Here is a 23,338-nt window from a genome sequence, read left to right as displayed (position 1 = left end):
ACGTTGTTGCTCATTCTCAAGAGCTTTCCCCACAGGGCTCTCCACCAACTCTCTTTTCAAATAAAAAAAACTCAGCGAGAGAGAGACAGAGGGTTTTGAGCCAGCCAAGCTCAAGGCATAGACCTGAGATGAAGGCAGGTTTCTGACCCATGAACTCTGGAATTGCAGACATGACTATTCCCAGTTGCTCACTCGGTGTCCCTTGGGTCAAGGCAGAGACCAATGAACGGAGACGGTTCTTGGTTGCTCAGCTGGAATCATAAATGTGGCACATTCACCTAAGCTGGAATAAGCGGCAGTTCAAACCATCACTTGCACTTTTTTTTTTTTAATTAATATTCCCATCTGTGAATTATGGGTACTAAGACATCTATCCAACCACAGTCATGAACGATTGCTGACAGAGCAGCTGCACCACAGAGGGCAAGAAGAGGCACCTCCAGCAGCAGCACTCGCCGTTCTCTAGCAAATGCCGCATCAAGCAAACAGATTTGCGCCTTTAACAACACAGACACAGCACAGACTTAAAAGCTACAGTTGCTAGGCATCCTCCATATAACATTTACTTTTCACAGCAAGTCTTGCAGGCTGCTGCGGTACGCAGAAGGTGGAATGTAAGTAACTTGTGAGCTGCGTGCATAAAACCTGGCTCTCTCCGACACAAAACAAACTGCTTCCCTAGGGTGCCTCTCCCACTGCTTGCATGGGAATTCACTACACCAGAGATGCGACGTGTTTCAGCCTGGGAGAGGAGGGTGCTACTTTCAAAACCAGCATGTAGGAAGGCCCTGCCTTTGCACCTGAGGCAAGGACAAGGGCAAATCAATATCCAGCTCCTTAAGGAGTATCACACTTTGCACAAATCTGATAAAAACCTCTCAAAACCACAATATGCAGCAAGCCCAACGCAATACTAAAAGCTTTTAAGAATCCACAGTTGAACAAGGACTTGAACTCCTCTTCCATCAGCTTTTTATTTTGATTAAACCAGAAAACTGCTGTCAAAGTAGTATAAGAGTCATAACACCAAAAAGACTCTGGCTTTTTCATGTACTCAGAGCACCATGCCAGGAAGACATCATCAAAAAGAGAAATTTCAGATGCACTTAGCTCTCATCTCAAACATCAGCACAGTTCTTTTCAGCACATGCATACGGCTACCTAAAGCGCTCCCTCATCTACATCCCCTTTCTGACGAGCAGCGGAGATCCAAGTCCAAAGACAGCTGTTCGCTTTGGAGCAGTCCAAGACTGGAGGATTTGGATGCTGGAACACGCACGTTCCCCACCAACGCCCCTACACACAGTGAAATTCAGATTCCTTTAATTTGCCTCCCCGAGATCTGCCTGATCTGATGAAAGGTGCCAGCAGGCAGCATCACCAGAAACAAAACCGCTGGAGAAAAATAACTGAAGTGTAAAGCACTGTTTTATTTCAGATGCTTAAAGCGTGCAAGAGTTATTTGCACTGTTCTTGACACAGGAAAGCAGGAAACAGCAGTACAGCTCAGCAACCACCCTCCTTTCTCCTCCATCATAGCACGCAGAGCAGAGGAAAGCTGCCTTCTCCACTAGCCCCTTTGCTCCTCGCTTGCCTGGATTGCCCTGGCGCCCTTCCCCTCCTTGCCCTTCCGCAGGGAAGGGCGGCGAAGCCCGCGAGCCGCAAGGCTGAGGGCATTTTGCTGCCGCACTCCTCTCCCACACCCTGCCTTCTAGGAATTTCCCAGGTCACTGCTGCCGGATTAAAAGCTGTAATGCTATTAAACACTGCAATAGCAAAATCTCAAGTAAATCACACAAAGTCTCTTTTAAGAAGTGGATTTTTCTTCTTTTAACCTCTGCAAAATGCATCCAAGGGGCATGGAGAGCGAGCAGTATCAAAACTGGCAACTTTGCAAGCAAAACAAAGTTTATTTGAGCACTGCCTACTACTTGAGATTACTGACTGCAGAGCAACAAGTTATTCTCTCCCTAATTGGGTCCCAGTCTAAAATAGTCCTGTTATTTTTAGTATAGTATTTAAGTATCTGAACTGTGGCCTCTACTGCAAAAGCTGGCATGTGTCCCTGGCCATACCAGAAATTCTGATATTAAACAAGAACACACATGCCACATATCTAAGCCAACTTTTGTTCTTCTTCGTTGTCTTTAGTGGATGACTTTAAAGACTTAAAACACTAACAGCAAGCCAAAAACGGCACAGGCTTATGCACTCTAATTCTGCTGTTAGAGCAAAGAGCATTTTAAGCCTCTCTACCAGCTACTGTGTGACAGCAGAATCAACATGCCAAGAAAAGAGCAGGAGGGTTTTTTTGATACCAGTGATTAGTTTAAAAAGAGGCAGTCACATTTCTCTTAGCAGGATGTAATATTATGCGTTAATTACAACATCCTCTGTTAAGAGGAATTGCATCTATTCTGCAAAGTCATTTCATGGAAAACAACAATATACTTCTTCCTTCTGAGGATTTAAGACATATTCCTGCAGCTTAAGTATGACAGAGAGCCTGGCTGAACACAAACGGTTCTGCTTCAGAATCAATTTTGTGGTTGGAAAAACAGCTTTTGAGCCATGTTATCCATTGCAATACAGGTGCTCTAGAAGGACAGTCACCATTCCAGCCCATTCTTCTGCAGTCCCAGTTTACATCTTTTCAAAAGGAAAAGAAAAAAAAAGTCAGATCCAATGTATAACGATTTACGGAGTGGATCAAAGTTGAGCTTCTTATGTAGCTAATGGAGACAGCAGCTGAAGGAGGAATGCTTCAAAAAGAAGAATCAAAGTATTTCGTACTGTAGAACATGATGATCTTTAAGTCAGGAAGTGACATTGCCAGATTAAAACTTACTTTTGGTAACAAGCGGTCCAATTTTCAGCTGCCTGAGACTCTGATAATTTATAGAGGCAGAGGCAGATATGTGTTGCCAGCAAATAAAAATGTGATTCTTTCACTTCTGCTTTGCTTGTTATGAGGCTGTACGAGCTTTGGGATACTGGAAAAAAGTAAAATATGTCCTGTGACTTACCCCTCTTCTGCTACCCTTCCCACCACACAGACACTATTGATAAATTTAAAGAAACTAAAGGCCTGTGTTAATTGCTTTTTATTTTTTTCATCTTTACAGAGAGGCTTATGTAAACAGCATTTAATAAACAACATGTTACTGCAGAAGAAATGAGGGATGATCAAAGTAAAGGCTTTCCACATGTCTAAGTTGTCCTCCCACTCTCCAAAGGAACAATAGCATTTCTGCAGTGAGGTGACCCGGGGCGTGGAAAGCAGAGCAGGATCAGCAATAGCCAGAGGCCGCTCCAACAAAGTCTCTCCAAGTATACTGCCTTTTACTTAGTGCTTTTACCGTTATGTGCACTTTTGTTGGACAAGGAAGAGCAAATCTCCACAAGGAATCGCCTTTGTCCTTCTACTACACCCTTTGGAGAAAGGAAGCCAACTCTGTGCAAGAGCCTTCAGGACAAACCCCTAACCTGCAGGGGAAGACTACCAGCCAACAGAAAGCCGGTAACATCTCTCCACTAGGCCATGCGTTCTTGCAACTGTACCTTCCTTCCAGAAGAGCTCTCATGTTGTGAGCAATGTCACCATTTCCACCACTTTCCACTCTATAAACAACCAACATATTGCTAGATCTGGTACCTGCATACCAGCATACAGCACAAAACCTCTGGTTTATTATTATGATCATCATGCCATCTGGGGTTCATCAGTAGATTTAATTACTTTCTATTTTAAATGAATTTGTGTTCTCAGACAGCAGCAGAACCACCACATATAAAACCTTATACTGACCACAGATACCAGCTCAGATGTTATCAGAATCAAATTTAGTGAAAGCAGGAGAAGGATTCAACCTTTTGGCGTTTGCTGTTTTCCCACTAACTATTTCAGGGGGGTGATGCCTGCTGAACTACCTTGATTTTGTATTTGGAAAGAGCTTCCTGGATGCCACTGTGTGTTTGCTCTCTCATCTCTGGCTTTTAACAGGATCCAGTTAATCCTCAGATCAGAGATGTTTAAATTTCACTCTCATCCATATATGATCAAAACCAAGCAACAGTTACTCCTTCACCTTCACTAGGTATACAGATCAAGTCCATCCATGTGCACTACAATGCGGCACCGAAAAAGGGCAATAGTCTGAAGACATAAAGATTGAAATAACCAAATAAGTGAAGATGAATCAGGAGACCTCAAAAGGCCTCATTCTATAAATCCACATCTGTAAAATAACAATCAAGGAAAAGGTCAGTCCACTCGCCACATTCTCAAGAAAGCTGTGGGAGGATAGCCGATACCCCAGAGGGCTGCGCTGCCATCCAGAGGGACCTGGACAGACTGGACAACTGGGCGATAAAAAACCTCATGCAATTCAACAAGGCCAAGTGCAAGGTCCTGCACCTGGGGAGGAATAACCCCAGACACCAGTACAGGCTGGGGACCGACCTTCTGGAGAGCAGCTCTGCGGAGAAAGACCTGGGTGTCATGGTGGATGATAAGTTGACCATGAGGCAGCAGTGTGCCCTTGTGGCCAAGAAGGCCAATGGGATCCTGGGGTGCGTTAAGAAGAGCGTCTCCAGCAGGTCGAGGGAGGTGATCCTGCCCCTCTACTCAGCCCTGGTGAGGCCGGATCTGGAGTACTGTGTCCAGTTCTGGGCTCCACAGTACAAGAGGGATGTGGAGCTTCTGGAGAGAGTCCAGCGCAGGGCTACAAGGATGATCAGGGGCCTGGAACATCTGCCCTATGAGGAGAGGCTGAGGGAGCTGGGCCTGTTCAGCCTGGAGAAGAGAAGGCTGAGAGGGGATCTAATCAGTGTCTATAAGTACCTCAAGGGAGGGAGTGCAGAGGACGGTGATGGTCTCTTTTCAGTGGTGGCCACTGAAAGGACTAGAGGAAATGGCCGGAAACTGAAACACCAAAAATTCCATAGGAACTTAAGGAAAAATTTCTTAACAGTGATAACATATTTGAGGACAGAGAAGCAGAATCTTGACAGCAGCAAAACCATATCAAAGGATTCAAAACATATCTTAAAGGACAAGTTAAGAAAACTTCGCCTTACAGCAAACAATAAAAACAGCCATCTTCCCATTTAGCATTTACTCATAGTCGAAAAAAAAAATGGAAAGGGTCACCAAACCACTTCACACGCTTAAAACTTGCCCTGGTCTCATACTATTCTTTTATTAATAATCTAGATGATTAAGTAGAAAGCGTCACCTGACAAACTTGGGGAAGCAACTAATTTGGAAAAATCTGGCAGACTGCTGGAAAGCTGAATTCAAAGCAAGTTTGACAAACTTGCAATTTCTCTGTTGAGAAAAAGACAAATGCTATACAAGAATGTGTTTAGAGCAACATGCAAGAATCCTGAAGTAACTTTAAAAAAAAAAAAAAAAAAAAAAAAAAAAAAAAAAAACACTCATAGCTCATAAAGCTTCCAGCTTGATACTGTATCCAGTTTTCAGCAAGTTTCTGAAAAGATCTCCTGGAAAGAGTCCAAGGGAAAGCAATAGGAACATCACAGGATTAGAAAAACATGACATCTGAAAAAAACAAACAAACAAACAAACAAAAAAACACACAACTGAAAGAAGAGAAAGAGTGAGAGAGTTATGATGGTATAAAAGCCTGCTGCAAGGAGAGAGGGAAAAGCCAGTTCTCCACACCCCTGAACTTCAGGACAAGACACAAGAAGGTTAAGAAAGCAACAAAGACAACTTGGGAAAACATTACTGGGTGGAGGGCAGGCAGGGTGTGGTGTGAGGGCACTGGGGAAAGAGGAAAGAAAAATATCAAATCAAAATTGCTAAAAAAAAAAAAAAAAAAAAAAAAACACACATAGTGAGTCAACAGACAGACCGTCTGGGAGGGTGCAGCGTTTCCCCATCCCCATCACTACACTGCTGTCAGAAATCACAGCTCTGCCACAGTATTTCATTGACTAGTCAACCTCTTGAAAGTCTCTTCTCCAGATGCAGATCTGGGCTTGGAACTGATGTGTTAGGCCTCCTCTCTTTCTTATAAGGGCATTGCCTGGTATGAGAAGGCTAACTAAAGCATCGGAACCAAGAAACACGTTTCAGGCACATGCCATCGCTAACTTACAGCAACAAAGTTCCTTGAAAAAGCTCACCATTTTGCAAACCTTATACGTAAAAGTATCTACTTTAACCAACGTACTTACCTCTTGATACAAGACCCCAGCTATGTCCTGATGCTGCACACAAATCCAAGCACGACAAGGCCATGCCCAGGCCATACAGTGAGCAGCGCCGGGCACTTTGCTCAGGTCCCACTCCAGAGAATGGACTGCAGGAGCATTGCTCCAACTCATGGCTCGAACACAGTTCTACACTCAGCCGCAGTCTATGAGCCGTAGCTCCAAATCCCAAGGTTCATTGGCTGTCAGAGGTTTTTTGAAGGACACAAATATCTTCTAGAAAAGTCTGCGAGAAAACCTCATCTTGGCTATTTCAGCCCAGTTAAATGACAAAGTTAGTGCACCACTTCTTAATCATTCTGTAGCTTGGCAATAATACGCACTGTGTATGAGGTGTCACTAGAGGTTAGAAATCTCACCCTTAGCTACTCTCTTAACTTATTTATTGTTTCAAACTGTATCCCCCCCTCCATTTTATATTTGTTCTCACATATATAGAAGGTGTGGGAACATAGGACTGAATGAGCTCTTGCGTGATTCAGAATAACTGTAGACACTATCAGCATATTCAGCCAATTCTCTCTTCCCAAACTCCTCTTCCCCTTGGCCTCCCTCAATTTGGCCTTCACTATCTGCATCAACTAAAGCAGCCCAGGACATGTGTTTTGTAAGTCTTCCAAATGCACTCCTCCTAGCAAAAGATTAGGCTTAGTCTAGGCTTAACCATGCACTGGAAGCTATTTAAGCAAGGCCCTGGGTTTTAAGGGAAGCCTTGAGACTGCATTTGCTTTACAGAACACTGTGTCAAAAAATATATAATTAAAAAAATAAAAATAAAATTGCCATCTTTTGTTGAATATGCTAGAGCAAGATGCTAATTCAGGGAGAGATATCTGCCAGGGTATTTCATGACTAGAACTGGCCTCTTGCTGCTTTACGAAACAGAAATTACACACAACTTTGACAACAACAGCAAGGAGGATCAGAAGTTTGAGCTTGCTTCTTGAACCACAAGAGAATCCCAGTGGGGATTTACCACATTAGCACCACTGCCCTTCCCTTATCCTCAGGAAGGGCTTTCCTCTCCCTGCTTTCCACCTTTACAGCAGTAGATATTGCTGTCTTAGAGAACTGGGCTCTTAGTCTGCAAAGGTCGATCACCCATCACTCCTAGCATGAGAGTGCTGGCGGTAAAAGAAATAGACATTTTACGTCAAGATAAGTCAAGCGGGCATTGCCATTTCATAGAGTTTAGACTTTCCACTGTTTGCATTCAAACCAGCAGCATTTTTGCTTAGCCACCTCACTGTGTGGTAAACCCAGGAATTCTTGGCTGTCCAAATTGCCACGAGACCACAGGACATGGCAAATAAACATCTACTCAAAAGTAACACTTGTGGTTTAAACCAGGACTGAAGTTAGTCCAAGTTTTAGATGTGAATTAGCTACCTGTATCGCAAGTGGGATGTTTACCCCATATTGTGGCATTAATACTTGGTTCTTTCCGGCCTTTTTCTTCTCCCTAACACTTCTTACACGTTTGAAGAAGCAATAATCATTGCAAAGAAGTTAATTTCCACAAACTGTGGAACACTATATAGGAATCTCACAGGCAAAAATATTTCCCCCACAACTGTAAGATTTCCCCATACAGAACCCCAGTAGTGTGTCTCAGAACTTGTTGCCATCACCCTGAAAAGGCAATCCGTGCTAGGCATTTTCAGAGTGAGGGTCCATCCTGGGAGCTAAGAGCAAGCCCCTACTCTCCCTTCTACCACATCAACTTCACCTGAAGGAGACAGAAAGAGAACCCAATCTACTTATCCCTCTATCACACCAGAAATATCCATGTAACTGTGTAAACCATAGATTCCTTTCCCTCTGGCACAGCTGGGAAGTGGTTGCACAGGGGAAAAATCAAGTCCTTGCCCATGTCCATGCTTTCTTTTCCATGCTCTCGCTGCACCGTGCAAATTCTCACCTTTCAAGTAGGTTACTCTCCCTTTTGTTACTGTGAACACACACATGAACAGGCAGAGGTCACTTACAAAAAGTCATTCAAATCCACAAAAGCAGATTAAAATGGTTTCTAATCTTTCTCTTACAGTAATTGTCACAAAAACAAACAGGAAATTTTAAAAAAATGCTGTTCATTCGTGTTCAAATCAGGGTAAGTTTACATTTTTTATGGTATTTCATCTCTAGGCTCTGTTCAGTTTTTCTCCTCCATCCTTTGGATGTAAAGGTGCAAGGGGATTTTTCAGTGCTCTCAAAGATGATGATGTATTATAAATTATAACTGTATTGGTCTATCTAGGCTGCATTAAAGCAACACGGATGTAAATAGACTCTTTGAAAAGCAATGGGAAGTTGTTAGATTTTAGCTAGTTAGGATTTTAACATTAACCAAGTAACCTAACAGGTTTCTGAGGCAGCATCTCAGGTGAAAGTCACTTTTAATGCAGCTCTCCTTTAAGCTCTGGTTTCCAAGGATCTGTGGTATCAGGTTGCATAGTTACAGCAGGACTTTCAAAAGGATCCAGGAAGACGGTAGGAAGGGAAAGACTGAAGTTCATTCCTTCAAACCCCTCAACTACACACTCAGTTTCAGCGCTGCACAGCTGCCAAGGGATCACAGGGCCTGAGGGTGCCCTGCAAGAGCTTAAAACACGATAGCTCCAATTTCCATATTCTGACACCAATGAGCTGTGGGTGTGCTTGCCATACTCCCAAAGGGCTTCAGCACTAAGTCTCAGTGAAGTAGCCAGTGAGAGTATCGGATGCTGCATAGAAACCCTACATGTTTTTAAAGGACTGCAGAAAGGATATGCACCTCTCAGGCTCCATAAAAGGACTGCATAATGAAATATAGTCAGAGTACATATTCTACTTACTAATCCAATAAACTTCAATGAAATCATACTGATAATGCACTAATCCTAATTCACAGAAGAAAATTTATTACTCTGACTAGAAAGCTCTATGTATGCTTTCCTTTCACCTCTTCCTTTGTCTTCCCACTTTTTTTTTTTTTGGCTACATCAAGTAATCAACTTTATCTACAGATTAGTTATAAAATCTATGCCGTACTCCAGTGCACCACTGAACTACTTCAGTGCTCATTAAAGAGCTTTCATGAACAAGTCTCCATGGGGCAGACATTTCATAAATTGCCTAATGTAAGTATATCTACTACCATATAACCTGCTTTAACATACAGGCCCATACAGCACAAAAATATGATGCACTTCGGACAGTTCTTACCACATGGAGATACATATTCCCCAAAAGCCTGTGAGAGAAATGGAGCGCTTGGGCAGCAGAGAGGGGAGGCAGCGTTACCCCAGGAATGCTGGAAGCAGAAAGGGTATATTGCTGTGAGATGAGCAGCAGAGACTGCCCTGGCCCAAGAACAGGAGCAACAGAAACTCTGTACAGCAAGCCAGGATTTGGGAGAATTAGCAAACTCCTTATGTAAAGCATGCATTGGTTTTGTTCGCGATTTGGGATTAGAGGATATTCACACAGCTTGTGAAAAGATGCAAACTAAAATCAGCTATTTGATAAAAACACGCTTGTTCACACAGTGCCAAGATTTATGGCACATACATAGGTTTAGGCAAAAAGGCACTCTGACCAAGCAGCTTGGACAGAGACCCATACTCAGATGCTGACTCTAGACAAGCCACAGTAACATAAAAGTAGAGGCTTTAGTCCGCACACGCTTCCTGGGGGGTGAGGAGGATGTCCCATGGGTACTTCTCTCTGGCTGGGCAAGTCCTTTCTGAATAGCTGCCAAAGTCAGTGCAGATGAATCTGCTTGACTAGCAGATCTAGCCAACTTCACATGGCTGGAAAGCAGCAAAGAAACCTGCCATTTGTAGGCAGCAAAATTAGCATACCCATAGAATTACTACTTCGGCAGTCTCTTTGTCATCTCATCCTAATATCTTGAAGATACAGCTATGCAAAGGATTGAAGAATTACAGGTAAAAATTGTTATAGAATCTGCATTTCACTCGGCAGCTGATACAGAACATTCAAAGCAAAATACAGGGGATAGCGAGAATATTTGATACCTGTTTTGTAGCCTTCTTGCAGAAAGATTTTGCAAAAGACAGAACCTCACTTTAGACTGAGGCAGACCCCTGTAATCAAGTCCAAAACAGAACTCTTCCTCACAGCGCCCAGTATGTTATGCATAGCACAACTCCAGAAAGACTGAGATAGTCAAGTAGCTCAATGTTTTTGGCACTAAATTATGGAAAAGACCAAACAGAAGTGCTTCTGAAGAGAAGTGTCCTTCACTGCTGTACAGTCAAAAACCCAAGAACATAAATTCCAAGTCTTCGTAAGCTCAGTGAGGCAAAATGAAGGAAAGGCACTATCTGTTACCTCACACCAAAATGATTCCATGTTTGTAAAGGAACAAAAAACCAGATCCCTTGCTCACTTTTACTACAAGCAAGAAATTATACAAGAACCATCTCATTTTCAATGTTTGGCTTGCAGGGATTTTTTTCCAAGCCTAAAGTGCATTAGCTTTAGCAAGGAGAAAGAACCTTGAGAACTACCACAGAAAGCCCCTGAAGATTCCTAAGAGCTTCTGGGGCAAGATCTGTCCAACAGCTATTGAGACAAATTAATAGGCAGGAGAGCAGGCTACTCTAATGCCTTTATTGGACTTTCACTGTGAAAACCCCTCTTCATCATCTCTGTGTAGCTGGACTATTTGACAGGAAAACCCACAACATCAAGAGTCTAAACTAGGGAAACATCCCAGGGGAAGGAAAAAAGTATTATTGGTGACTGCCCTGAGACAAGAGAGTTTTACCACACTGTTTCAGGGCAAGTCAATCAGCTCTCCAGCATTCCTCATGTTCATACTCATGCCTACGCTATTACACTTAATATTGTAAAACGAATAATGATGGATTTATTACCACAGTTACTTCCCTGATTGTTCTGGCTTATGCTGATCATTTAGCGAGATACAGCTACACGTTACTTACATAATTGTCAAACTGGGGGAGTGTTCTTTCTTTTTTTAATTGTACAAAAGCAATAGTAACTTTTGTTACGGCTGAGTTGCTCAGTGAAAAAAAAAAACACTCCAACACTGACACATTTTCTATTCATCTTAAGAAAAAAACTCAACAACACATGTCAATTTTCTAAAAAAGATGTGAATAAAGACACTGTCATTCAGATTCACATTTCAGGGAGGTATTAAGATCCCTAAGGCTCATCCAATTTCTTTTCTCCAAACACATATATACAGTGTAGAAGATTGCCTCCAACAGGTAACTCTTGTGTATGTGGCCAGCCTCAAGAGATGCTATGGAAAACCAGATCTAGCTGTTTTATAGAGGCTGGCTTCCATAGCTCCATAACATTTGTTCAGAATTTGCAGAAAAACACTTGTGTTGGACCTTCACAAAAATAAGCAGGCTTCTCCAGCCAAGTTGGCCCAGCAATAGATTATCACTGGAAGGAAAGGTGGTAACTCATTCTTCGCTTCCCTATTTTTTTCCTTTCCTTGTCCTGAAAGGCTTTCCTGCTGTCCCACTGCATGATCCCATTCGCTAATCTGGGGGGGGAAAAAAAAAGTCGGGAACAAACAGCTATTCTTCTGTCTGCTTAGAGCATCACCCCTGACTGGGTATAATAAATGAACAAGCTAGCACTAGGTAACAGATACAACCACGGGGACAGAAATGACATCTTCTTTTGGTAGCTGCAAGCTCTTAACATGGCTCACACCCTTTTGAGAAATGATAAATCAACTCTTTTGAAGTGGAAAAGCTTCTTCAAACTTCTCACATCTGAAGATTTCCATAATGGAAATTTATATGCCTGTCCTCTAAAAAAGGAAAAAGTGATTTGTATCGCTTCTGGCTGTACATTATGAAAGTCCACAGAGAACTGCCAAAATGACCTGGTAGACGACTTCACAATCTACAGAAATGTCATCTCAGCACTTCCAAAGTTTTAAATGAGACAGACCTTCCGAACAAACCTGGAAAGGAATATTTAGAGTGTTGAATATAAAGGGCCCCAGAAATTCTCAGAACATAAGCAGATCTAGGAGTCCAGTTGTTGAAACACACAACTCCTTTATTCAATTCTTCCTCATAATCACTCATTTTCAAGACATCTCTCAGAAAATTCTTCCCCATAATGGGAAGAAGAATGGAACCACTTGTGCATAAGCCACAATAAATTACACGTGCACCAAAATTAGCTATGGCTAAGATTAGCGAGGCATCTTACAATGCCATTTTCCTAGCAAACAGTGTATTGACACTGCTATTTGGGCATGGACACAAAGAAGGTAAGTTACCTGATGACAACTCAGGTAGGTGTTGCATGTGAACTCAGCCTCTCATGAACAGCATCAGCTGAAAGTATTTCCAACTACTCTGACTTCCCATGTCTGAACAATATAATCCACCTTTGCTGGTGAGAAATTCCACAGAGAATTTTTTTTTGACCTTTTGTGTTCAGCTCCAGAACACGATGCATGCTGAATGCAAACCAAACTGAAAAAATGAATGCAAAACAAGTCTTCACGCGCGCTAGAAATGGTAGCCACCCAAATAGCATTTGCCCTGTTCTCCTATGTTTCATGGCCTTGTCTCCCAGTCCTCCTGAAGCCTTCTAGAACACAAGGCAATACTTCTTTTGAAACCTTGGAAAAGTTAAATGTCACTACCCATAGCTGTTTAATAACATAGTAGGAAAAAATATTAAAAAACATCAGTTCATGAAGATCGTAACATTCTGATCTGCAACATTCTTCTTTTCTGATGAGCTTCAGAGTATAACGACGGGCCATTCTGTTTGCTTTTCCATTGAGAAAAGACTTTCACTAAGAACTATCATTTTAAAACAATAATTCAATCTAGATGTCCTTTAAGTAGAAAAAGAGAAAAGGTAACTTTCAGCCTCAAATTTTTTTGTATTTCAGGATGCCTGGATTGAGATACTTGTATCACCCAAAAAAGAAAAATTTAACTCAGTGTTACAGGTGGTAATCCCTTTTCTGGAAGTCATGCTGAGAGCACACCTACTTCTGGAGCTCGAGTGTACACCCTGATGGTGCATCTGTCCCTAGCATGAAATTCAGTGGCAAGTGGGTAAACGCTTTGTCCTTGCAATTGTGCTGCGCAGACACCTCTTTCTTGCAAATTGTTTACTACAGTCCTTGCTGTGACAAAGCGCAGGAACTGGAACATCACAGTTAAAGCTGGGCAGGAAAAATAAAGCAACCTGACCCACACAGAAAGGGCTTGCTGGCACCTGAGCCATCATTCTGCAAAATATCAAAGCTCAAATTCTGACATAATTCCCTGAACATCTCGGTTGATGTCAGCACAAGCAGCTATTAGAATGAAGAATGATCACCCATAAGACATTAATTTGGGAAGAGTCAATGGCCTTGTAATACATATTTCTCCCTTAACATTCTCCTAAATGGACTTTAATACTTTTGAGCCAGAAGGGAAAGCAGGCCTTTTAAGAAAGCCTTTGGCAAAAGACTAAAATATCACAAGCTTCTGAATTTTTAGCTTTATGGGCTTCTAGAAGCTTAATTACACCCTTGAGTTTTCACATAAGAAGAACAATTCAATCCTTTCCAAGGATGCTCAGAGTTTTAAGAGTACAGGAAGAAAGACCAATCTTTAGACTTATCTCTTGCCCCAGTCCTCCCCATCCCCTCTCTCCAGCTCCCATTTTGGAAAAGACGATGTTCTTGTATCCAAGTCTGTGCCTCGGAGTTTGGCCAAAGGTAACATTGGGGGTAGGAAAAAAAGAAAAGAAAAATATATATATATATACATATATATATATATATATAGGCTCTCAAAAACTTCTGGTTTGTTCCTTTCTAATACAAAATTATCTTGCCCTGCCCTCCTCTATTAAATTCATGATCTGGGAAGTCTTTTTCTACTGTTTTGTCTGCTAGAAAAAGACCCAAATGCCAGAAAATCTGGGGATCTGAAACACTCTAACAAATATGAATTATGCACAGAGAATAGGCTGGTTGCAACTTTCTAATCAAAAATATGTTTAGATGTTAAATTGTTTCATAAAAAGAATATATAGGATGAAAAAGATGTAGGTAAGTAATTCAAGGATTTTCTTCCCCATGATTTCACAACCAAACTAGCGCCTGAAAAATACACAGAAGTAAAATTAATAACCAAAAGAAACAGGAACTGCTGAAAATTAACTGCGTGCTACAAACCAATGAAAACAGTTACGGTAGGGCTGCTGCCACTTGACTAAGTCATCAGAAACAGAGAATTTGGATTTGGGGCACTGAAAGAAGTTTCCATGTGTTCACCAAGTGCTAATCTCCACCATGAAAAGACTTAGAGATTCTTCTAGCTTGATTTTCTCACCAGGGATACATAATGGAAGAATGATACCAGTGTCATGGAGTATTATCCACCCTTACTTATCTGCAGCCTTCAGCAGCCACCAGCTCAGCTTCACAGCAGTCACTCTGGTTTCTCATGCGGATTTGTTGACATAAATTCTGTAACAATGAGACTAAAGGAAGCTTTTAAGAACTTTGCTCTGAGTTTATTGTCAATAAATGTAGAAATCCCTACCGCTGCTCTGTAAAAAAGTTTCTTCCCTCCCTGCTATAGGTTTATTCAAAGAGGATGGCATGGCATTTCCTTTACAATTTGCCTGCCAGGAAAGTTATTTCCTATTTTTGTCCTGTTGAGAACTAGTAGAAGTTGGCATTGACTGAGGCTGGGAAGAATCAGAGACTGGTTTGCTAGTGGTTTAACCAAACATGTGTTTACAATTACCCCATTCATCATGAACTGCTTGTATAAAACTGCCTTTTTGGAAATTGCCCATGCTCATTGGCTTTGGCCTCTGAAAAAGCTCAGACTGAGAAATACGTCGTCAGAGCAGATTAGACCTATTTGACTGTCCAGGAGTTCATATTTTAATGATAATGCAACTGTTGGGCATTAAGATCAACCTGTCTGCTCAGACTTGTTGCTGGTGGTCAAAGGATGACAGCTTAGCAGCAGGGGGTAAGATCATGGGAAAGCCTCTTGCACCCTTCCCTGAAGCCCAAAAAAAGAGCACAACAAAAACAGGACATCACATTTTCTTCCACTGACATACAAGAGTATCAGCCAGCAAGAACAGAATACCGCGACTGACTGTCGAGATGTCCCACGTAAACTCTTCTGCCACATTTGGCAGAATATAGCCCCAAAACATCTTTCAGAAAAACACTGCACCACATGAAGAAGGCCTGCAGCCCCCCTTCCTCCCATTTGTACTCCAGGGAAGAACAAGCCAAGTCTGTCCCACCACCTTCCTGTGGTAAAAGGGCAATTGTTCACCACTGATCCTTCCACTAAAAAGAGCTCAACCTACTCTAGCAAACAGCCATCAACTGCACCAGCATTTTCTCAGTGCCAACAGCCTTGAATGCTGCAGAGAGCTCCAAGGGGAAAAAGAAGTATTTCAGAGAGACAGAGAGAGAGACAGAGAGAGAGACAGAGAGAGAGACAGAGAGAGAGACAGAGAGAGAGACAGAGAGAGAGACAGAGAGAGAGACAGAGAGAGAGACAGAGAGAGAGACAGAGAGAGAGACAGAGAGAGAGACAGAGAGAGAGACAGAGAGAGAGACAGAGAGAGAGACAGAGAGAGAGACAGAGAGAAGGATCCCCATACTAATTTTGTTGCTTGTGTTTGTTGCAGTTATATTTCTAGTTAACTCATTTGAAAACAGCTAGCCAAATAGTAAGGGAAAAAATAAATAAATAAAAGATAATGGGGGGGAAAAAAATCATTACTTTAAATCTGAGGAAGTTTCTTTTCCCCCTCTTTAGTCCTTCACATAGAATAAGTGAGGGTTTCTCTTTTTGGGGGTGCATAGGCTTGGATTCCTAAATCTTTAGACTGAGCTTCCTGGAGAAGCTCAGGCAGTGGTTAGGTATAAACAGCACAAACCAACACTGCTGAGAGGGTCTTTAACTCAGCCAGGAACATCACTCATCCAGAACAACCAACCTCTAGGATGCCCAGAGTTCAGTTCTGCTGTAGCTACTCAGGACTCATAATCTGCATCTCCCATTGTAATCCACAGCTTCCAATAAAAATGCTCCTGGTGGGTAGCAGAGCCTTAATGTTGCCTTTTTGAAGAACTCATGTGATTCATCCTACTTTTGTTCCTGACTCACCAGGACCTCAACACCTTACTCTTCAGTGAGAGTGGTTTCCAATTCACTGAAGCTAATGGAAATACTGGCCTTTCCCATTGGGCAGGAAAGAGAGACACATTCACAAGGGCACTTCTCTAATGCAGGGTTGAATTTGCACTGCCTCCAGTCCTGGTGGCTGCATGAACTGATCAGCTGTGAGAGACTGTAGGAAATCAAAAAGGGAGATGAGTTTTCAGGCATAGCAGCATGGATGCGAATATCTCTTAGAGTTTTGGAATAATTTGGCAACGGTGGCAATTTACTTCATGAATCCTTCAGTCTTCCATGCATATCACAAGTGCAAAACTGCTAGAAACTGCAACCAAAGACACTTTCAGAGGAGCGTACCTCTAAGAAAACATAATGCCCCTCTCTCAAACATCAGACTGAAGACAGTGCTCAGTGTAAAACACTCTAGCAAAGGACTCATAATGTATACCCAACCAGATCTCAATGCCAAGCTACCCTGGTTGTTTCATCACTGATGAGATTAACATACGCAGGCAGTATGTTTCTGTGTGATCAACAATTTTCTTTAATGCTGCGCTCATCATAGAAACTGGTTTCCTTGGATAGTCCTCCCGCCCCCAATCTGAAATGCAACAGAAGGGCCATACTGAGGTAATGAAAGAACTGTTGTCCAAAAAGCTCATCCACTTCAACAAATGGCATGAGAAAAGTGAAGACCTGGCACTGGACAGGTTCAGAAGTGCAGCAGCTCAACAGCTACAAGAAAGAAAGGCAAGGATGTGACATCTGCTTACTTGAAAGTAATTATGTTTCATAACAATCACTAGTTTGGGAGAAAAATAAAGAGGAACAACACTGCTTTGCCATGTCCGAGTTGAGGCTGCAAAATAGTCTGACAAGCAGACAATACAAGGACAGTAAACCAGTTTTAAAAAAAATGTTCAAAGCTTATAAATGGAGACTTCATTTTTGTAATGCTGCCTATAATGCTGAAATTCACCTTTTGAGAAAAGTATTTCCATTCCTCCATTTCTCAGGTGAAGAGTCACAACTGTTAAATTTTGCACACGTCTCAGTGCGTATCCAACTTCCAAGAAAAATAATACTTATTTTAGCTTGCTTTCCTACAGAAGGAGGCTTAGGCAATCACACTGCAGCAAATGCATTTGGCAAGTCACAGGCAAATTTGACAGAGGCAGAGGTCTCCAAATAGTTATGTTCCTTCTTTTATGAAGGCACAAGACCTGCACCAATAGCCAGTAGTTGAAAAACTGCTGGAGACAGGAAGGGCTCCGTCAGAGCTCGCAGCGTATTCAAAGGCAATTTATCAGGAGCCAAGTGCAAAGAAAAGCTCTGGCTCTCACAGAGCTACTGGCTTAAAATGAAGTGTCTCACGCACCCCCACCAATACAGTAAACATAAGAGGTTTAGGATAAAAAGGTCAAGGAATTCAGGACTGCCACTGCCTGCCCAGGTCTGGGACCCACTTCTAAAAGTTTCAACCTGAAATGAGGCTGAGCAAATCTCATGAAGGCTTCCAGAGCACTGCAGAAGAAACTGTCAAGGATTTTTTTGCACCACAGTGATTGCAAAAGACCAAGGAAAGATCAAATACTAAAGACGGGTACCATCAGAAGGCACTCCACTCCCTGAGAGGAGACCCTGCACTACCAGGTCTCTGAAAAGTTCCTAGGCATGTTTCTCCCCATACCTCCCTTCTCAAGAAGGGAGTCCAAAAATAAAACTGCCTACACATCTGGCCTCGTTTAGCACAGTCGCTATAAACTTCTACATCCAACACGTACGGGAGCACGGTGGAAGGGACAAGAGGAGCGACAGCACAGTCCTCCTCGGCATCACGGTGCACCGAGCCCCGCTAAGTGCGCCCAAGGGAGCCGTGTGTGCCTCGCAGTTTGGAGGGACCTCTGCTCGCCTGCTACCCACAGCGAGCAAATTCCCAGCACAGTGGCCGCTGCTGCTGGCAGAGCCGGCGCGTGACCCAGCTACACCTCTCCTCTGCTAGCTGGGAACTCCCTGCACTGGAAGAATCCTTTTGCCAGGGAGATCCAGATACTTTTAGCCCGTTTATATCTAGAGTGCAGCCAAGAAGATGCCAGCAGATTTCTAAAAACCTTTGTGACAATTCTTGCTGCAGAGTCTTGTAAGTACATGAAAGACAGGGCTGCAAGTGTTAGTTTTATTCACATAAATGTGGTATATCCTCAAACAGAACCAAAATGCAGAGGTCCATTTTACATCTAGGCAATGCTTTGGGACTAATTTAAAGAAATAACAATAATAATAGAAACATGCTACTGAAATACAGCCCCACCTGGATGTGAGGATGAAAACCAGCTCACATCGCACTAAGAGGGGGATATTTTGATTAAGAAAAGCAAGGAAAATCATGGAAGTACCACAAGAGCTTTAATATGTAGCCAGGACAAACAAGACCTTATTTAAGAACAAATAAAGTCCAAGTGAAGAATATAAATCAGAGCAGCAACATTGCAAAATGATCACTGGAGGCGAGAGCCAGGGTCTGCTGCTCTGGCAATTTACCTTCAGAAACCAGGTTCCCAAGAAGCACTCTTGAGGCTTTATCGGCTGCTCTACGTTGTGCAGATTTTTAAGGAATTAGTTGGGGTTTTCCTCCTCTAAACCAGGACGGCTTTGGTATTAGCATATAACTGTACAGCCACAGGAATATGGCTCTTGAACAGCTCTCCCTCTTCTAGCCAAGTCTTCTGTTCTGTCCCATGCATACAGCATCCTGCTGACTCCCCTGCACCCTGATCAGAAAGCCCTGGCAGACCTGCAGCCAGACCTGCCCTTTAACGTTTCCTGCAAATTTGCTTTTCCCCATTCAGGTTTTCTAATCTCCATATGTTATTTTTTTTCTTTTAAAACCTGTCCTCTTAACTCACTCCTTTTAATCCTGGGATTAGCCTTGTTTCCCATCTCAGCATCTTTTTCTAGTGCTCTAAGTACAACTGGGTCTTCAAAACCAGGAATAAATCAAACTAAAGTGTTCAGGCTTCAGCACTCCAGAGCCTGCAAAATCTTTGTTAAAACAAGTAACTGCTCAGCACCCTCATGAGGCAACACGACTGCCGCCACCTCATAGAGGATAAATTTACCATGGGAGCAACCCTCCTAGCCCATTCTCACCATCTTCAGTGCCGGCTGTGTCCCCTACCACCACCCCAACACACTGATTCAGGGGTTTCTTTGGGGATTTTTTTTGGAAGCATAGGGGGAGGGAAAAGCAAAGCACATTCCTAAGGCTGCTTTATGAAACCTGATGAAAAAGCTGCTTCCACATGCTGGCAACATATGTTCCCATTTCAGCAGGGCAAGCCGCTCTGCGCAGACCACCGCTTGCCCCGGGCTGCTGAATCAGCACTTCCCACCTCCCCTTCCCCACGCGGGGCTACGCGAGGCTCCCAAGGAAGGCGGGGGGTAGCGGGGGGGGGGGGGGGGGAGAGAAAAAAAGCGGGGCCGGCACTTGGGCACCAGACGCGGGCAGGAGGCAGGAGTTCAGCTGGCAAACGGATCCATCACAAACGGCCACAGTTGTGGGGCGCAGGGTACTGAAATCAAGGGACCCCCCCGCCATACTCCCCAAAATCCAACGCCCCTGCCGCACAGTGGGGCAGGAGACAGGGGCAGCCCCCGAGGATGGAGAGGGCGATGGGTGCCCCTGCCGCCTCACCCCGCTCGCCCGAAACGCGGGGAGGAGCGGAGCGGAGCCGAGGGGGCTCGGCCGCCACGCGGAGCGCCAGGAAAACCGGGCTCCCTCGGCCGCCGTCGGGGATACCCCGAGCAACCGAAACACACGGCCAAAAAAAAAGAAGAAAAAAAAATAAAAGAGAGAGAGAGGAAAAAAGGACGACAAAAAAATAATGGGGTTTTCCCCCCTCCGAGGGCGCGGGCGCCGCCGGGGGTTCCGAGGCCGCAGGAAAAGGAAGTTTGCTCTCCTCCCCCCGGCCTGGCCGCCGGGCCGCCCGCTGCCCCGAGCCCGCAGCCCCCATCCCCGCCGGCCCCTTACCTGCTGCCCGGCCCGGCCTCGCCGCCAAGTTTGGGCCGGCGGCAGAGGGAGGGTTGCGGCGGCTCCTGCTCGGCGGGGACGGAGAGGACGGACGGTCGAGGGCGACGGCGCTGCGGGCGCCCGCGAGATGCGCGGCAGGAAGGGAGGGCAGGCGAGGAAAGGGTGTGTGGCGGGGAGAACTCTGGGACCACGCGCCTCAAAAATAAAATAAAATAAAAAGAGATGCAGTAAAAACCGCGCTGAAAATAATAATAATTAAAGAAAAAAAGAAAAGAAGAGAAAAAAAAGCGCCCGCGCCCCCCGCGCGGGGCTGCAGCTCCGCGGAGAAAACTTCTGCCCGCGCCGCCAACGCCGCCGGCTCCGCTGCTAACGGCGCCGCCGCGCTCGCGCCCCGGCCCAGCTGACTGGGCGCCCGCCCCACCGGCGCTGCCGCTGCGCCCGCCCCCGGCCCGCCCCGGCCCGCCCCGGCCCGGCCCTGCACGCAGCCACCTCCCCCCGGCGCCCGCGCGGCCTGCGGTGCCCTGAGCCGGGGAAAGAGCCTGGGGCGTTTCACAAACACACGCACTCGAGGCACTTCCTCGCGTGGGATTTTATTTAACCTCCTCTGCTCGGCCCGTCCTCACTTACTTTTTGCCCCCCGTGCCGCGACACCGCGGTGAAGGCCGCTGCGCCCCCGTGCCGCGGCTGCGCCGCGCGTGGGAACAGCGAGGGAGCGAGCAGGGGAGCGCGCGCTGCCGTATTGCAACACGGCGCGTTCCCACGCTGCCGCCCGTGGGAGAGCGGCGCTCTGCAGCCCGGCAGCCTTTGCCGTTGCGCTGCCGGCATCACCAGCGCTTGGCCCCCCCGAGCAAGCGTATCTGTGAGGCACCGAGGCAGGCTCCAGGGAGAGCTACTGTTTTAAAGCAGTCCTTCTCGGAAGAAGTGGTCAGTGCTACGAGAGGAAATCAAACCCAAGGAGCAGCAGGAAAATTCCTAATGCTTTTCCTTGCAAGATCGCTGTATGTAAATATTGGCATAAGCTAACAGGAGCACTGCGCCTGAACTCTCCCAAGTGCCTGCCGCAGTGTAACACGATACCACTGTTGTGCTTGTTCATGATACTGGTGTTGCACTTGTTCTTCTTTCTCTCCACACTTCAGTCTTTACTGTATGTCAAGGCACAACCTGTTATCAGCCCTCCCTCTCGCTGCCCCCGTGTCTCCCACCCTGCTCCACTTGCGCGCTCTGTTCTCACCTCACGCTCTCCATACTCAGCTCCTCAGCTAATCTCCCCGCTCGCTCGGATGCCTCGCGTCAGCCTCTCGGAAGCACGCGCTGCACGCCCTCCTCGCCCCAGCGACCTCCGGCCTCGCCCCAGCAGCTGCTCTGTGCTCTGTCACCTCGGCTTTGTGCAGCGCTGAGCTCTCCTCTCCAGCCTGTCAGCACCACTCACATCCTGCCCCTGCCCTGCCCTCGGTGCTCGCCTTGCTTCCACGAGGAAGCCCCACTTCCCCCTCTCCCCTGGGGAAGACCCCACAAGCAGAGCCTGGCATGACTCCTGCTATTGCCCAGGGATTTTCCCACCTACCCTCACCAAGTGGCATGTACCAGGAATCATTCCTGCAAAGAGGCCAGAGTGAGCGTTGCACACGTAGGCCTCTATCCGTATCTGTTGGCTCTGCCACTGCTTGTCGCAGGGCCAGCGGCATGGGAAGAGGGCGATGCAGCATCCTAGTCCCACAGCAGCCTCCCCCCCAATAACACTGCCCTCCTACGTGAGGGGGCTAGCTGCCTCCTTCCCCACTCCAGCTGAAGGAATTGCCTCCAGCTTTTCTGTCCCGTGAAGGTGAGCAATAGGAGGTTTTTGCCCAAGATATCACAGAATCACATAACGAATGAACTTGGAAGGGACCTCTAGAGATCATCAACATGCCTGGTCAGGCAGGGACACCTAGATCACAGGGCACAGGGTGGCATCCAGGCGGGTTTTGAAGATCTCCAAAGAAGGAGAGTCCACAGCATCTCTGGGCAGCCTGCTCCAGGGCTCTGTCACCCTCACAGTAAAGAAGTTCTTCCTCACACGGAGATGAAATTCCTGTGTTTCAATTTGTATCCATTACCCCTTGTCCTGTCAGTGGCCACCACCAAGAAGAGTTTGGCCCCATCCTCTTTACTTTCTCCCCTCAGATATTTGTACATGTTGATAAGATCCCTTCTCAAACTTCTCTTGTGCTTGTTTATCTCCACACCCATCAGGTAAGTACCAGGACCACCGTGCCTGGTGTTAGTGCCTTACATGCTTTTTCATGATCAACATTGCACGTGGCTGGATCATACATGCACAGCGTTGTTTGGCCTATGTTTATGTAAGAGAAGCATCCAGAAGACTTTTCGCCCTTCTTCTTTTGTAGAGCCCGCTGTCTCAGGCTGGACTAAGACATTCGCCACATGCCTCACACACATCGTGGTTCATGCTATTTGCCCCGGCGCATTCCTTAGCCTCATAATGAAACCGTTATACTTTGTCATCCGTAGCATTTCCCTTCTAGACTATCATCTTACAGGCTGGCGTTAACAAAATAAGCCACACACAGGGTGTCCTCAAAAAAAAAGTGAAAGGAGAGAAGTTATATAACTTGACCAGCGCTATGGAGCAAGGCAGCAGCAGAGCTGCACGCCAGGAATCTCTGGCTCCCAAAACATGCTGCTTCTTCCCTAAATGCTCAACTACTCCAACGTAACAAGATACTCATATATTCCATAGGAAAAACTGAGCCCACCCGTAGAACGGCAGTATGGTACGCACAACGCTGAAGTGGGACAGCCAGCCCAAAGCTCAGGTATTTTTGAGCCACCAGACAGCCACCTGGCTGTCTTCCAGCATGCTCTTTCTTTAAGTGTGCTCACTCCA

The 23,338-nt window shown here is 45.2% G+C and overlaps 1 protein-coding gene across 1 annotated transcript in view; it reads right to left on the bottom strand.

The window, feature by feature from the left end:
* GRB10 (growth factor receptor bound protein 10) overlaps nt 1–20,465 on the bottom strand; it is a 145,468-nt gene extending 125,003 nt beyond the window's left edge. Inside the window, exon 1 of the mRNA XM_088534088.1 lies at nt 20,449–20,465. The gene's annotated coding sequence lies outside the window, so the exon portion shown is untranslated. The remainder of the gene's footprint in view (nt 1–20,448) is intronic.
* Nucleotides 20,466–23,338: the final 2,873 nt, after the last annotated feature.

This window comes from Tinamus guttatus, unplaced genomic scaffold, assembly GCF_059628265.1.
Source record: "Tinamus guttatus ecotype Peru unplaced genomic scaffold, ASM5962826v1 Tinamus_guttatus_pri_ptg000535l, whole genome shotgun sequence".
Lineage (NCBI taxonomy): Eukaryota > Metazoa > Chordata > Aves > Tinamiformes > Tinamidae > Tinamus > Tinamus guttatus.
This window is presented reverse-complemented; position numbering and strand designations above follow the sequence as displayed.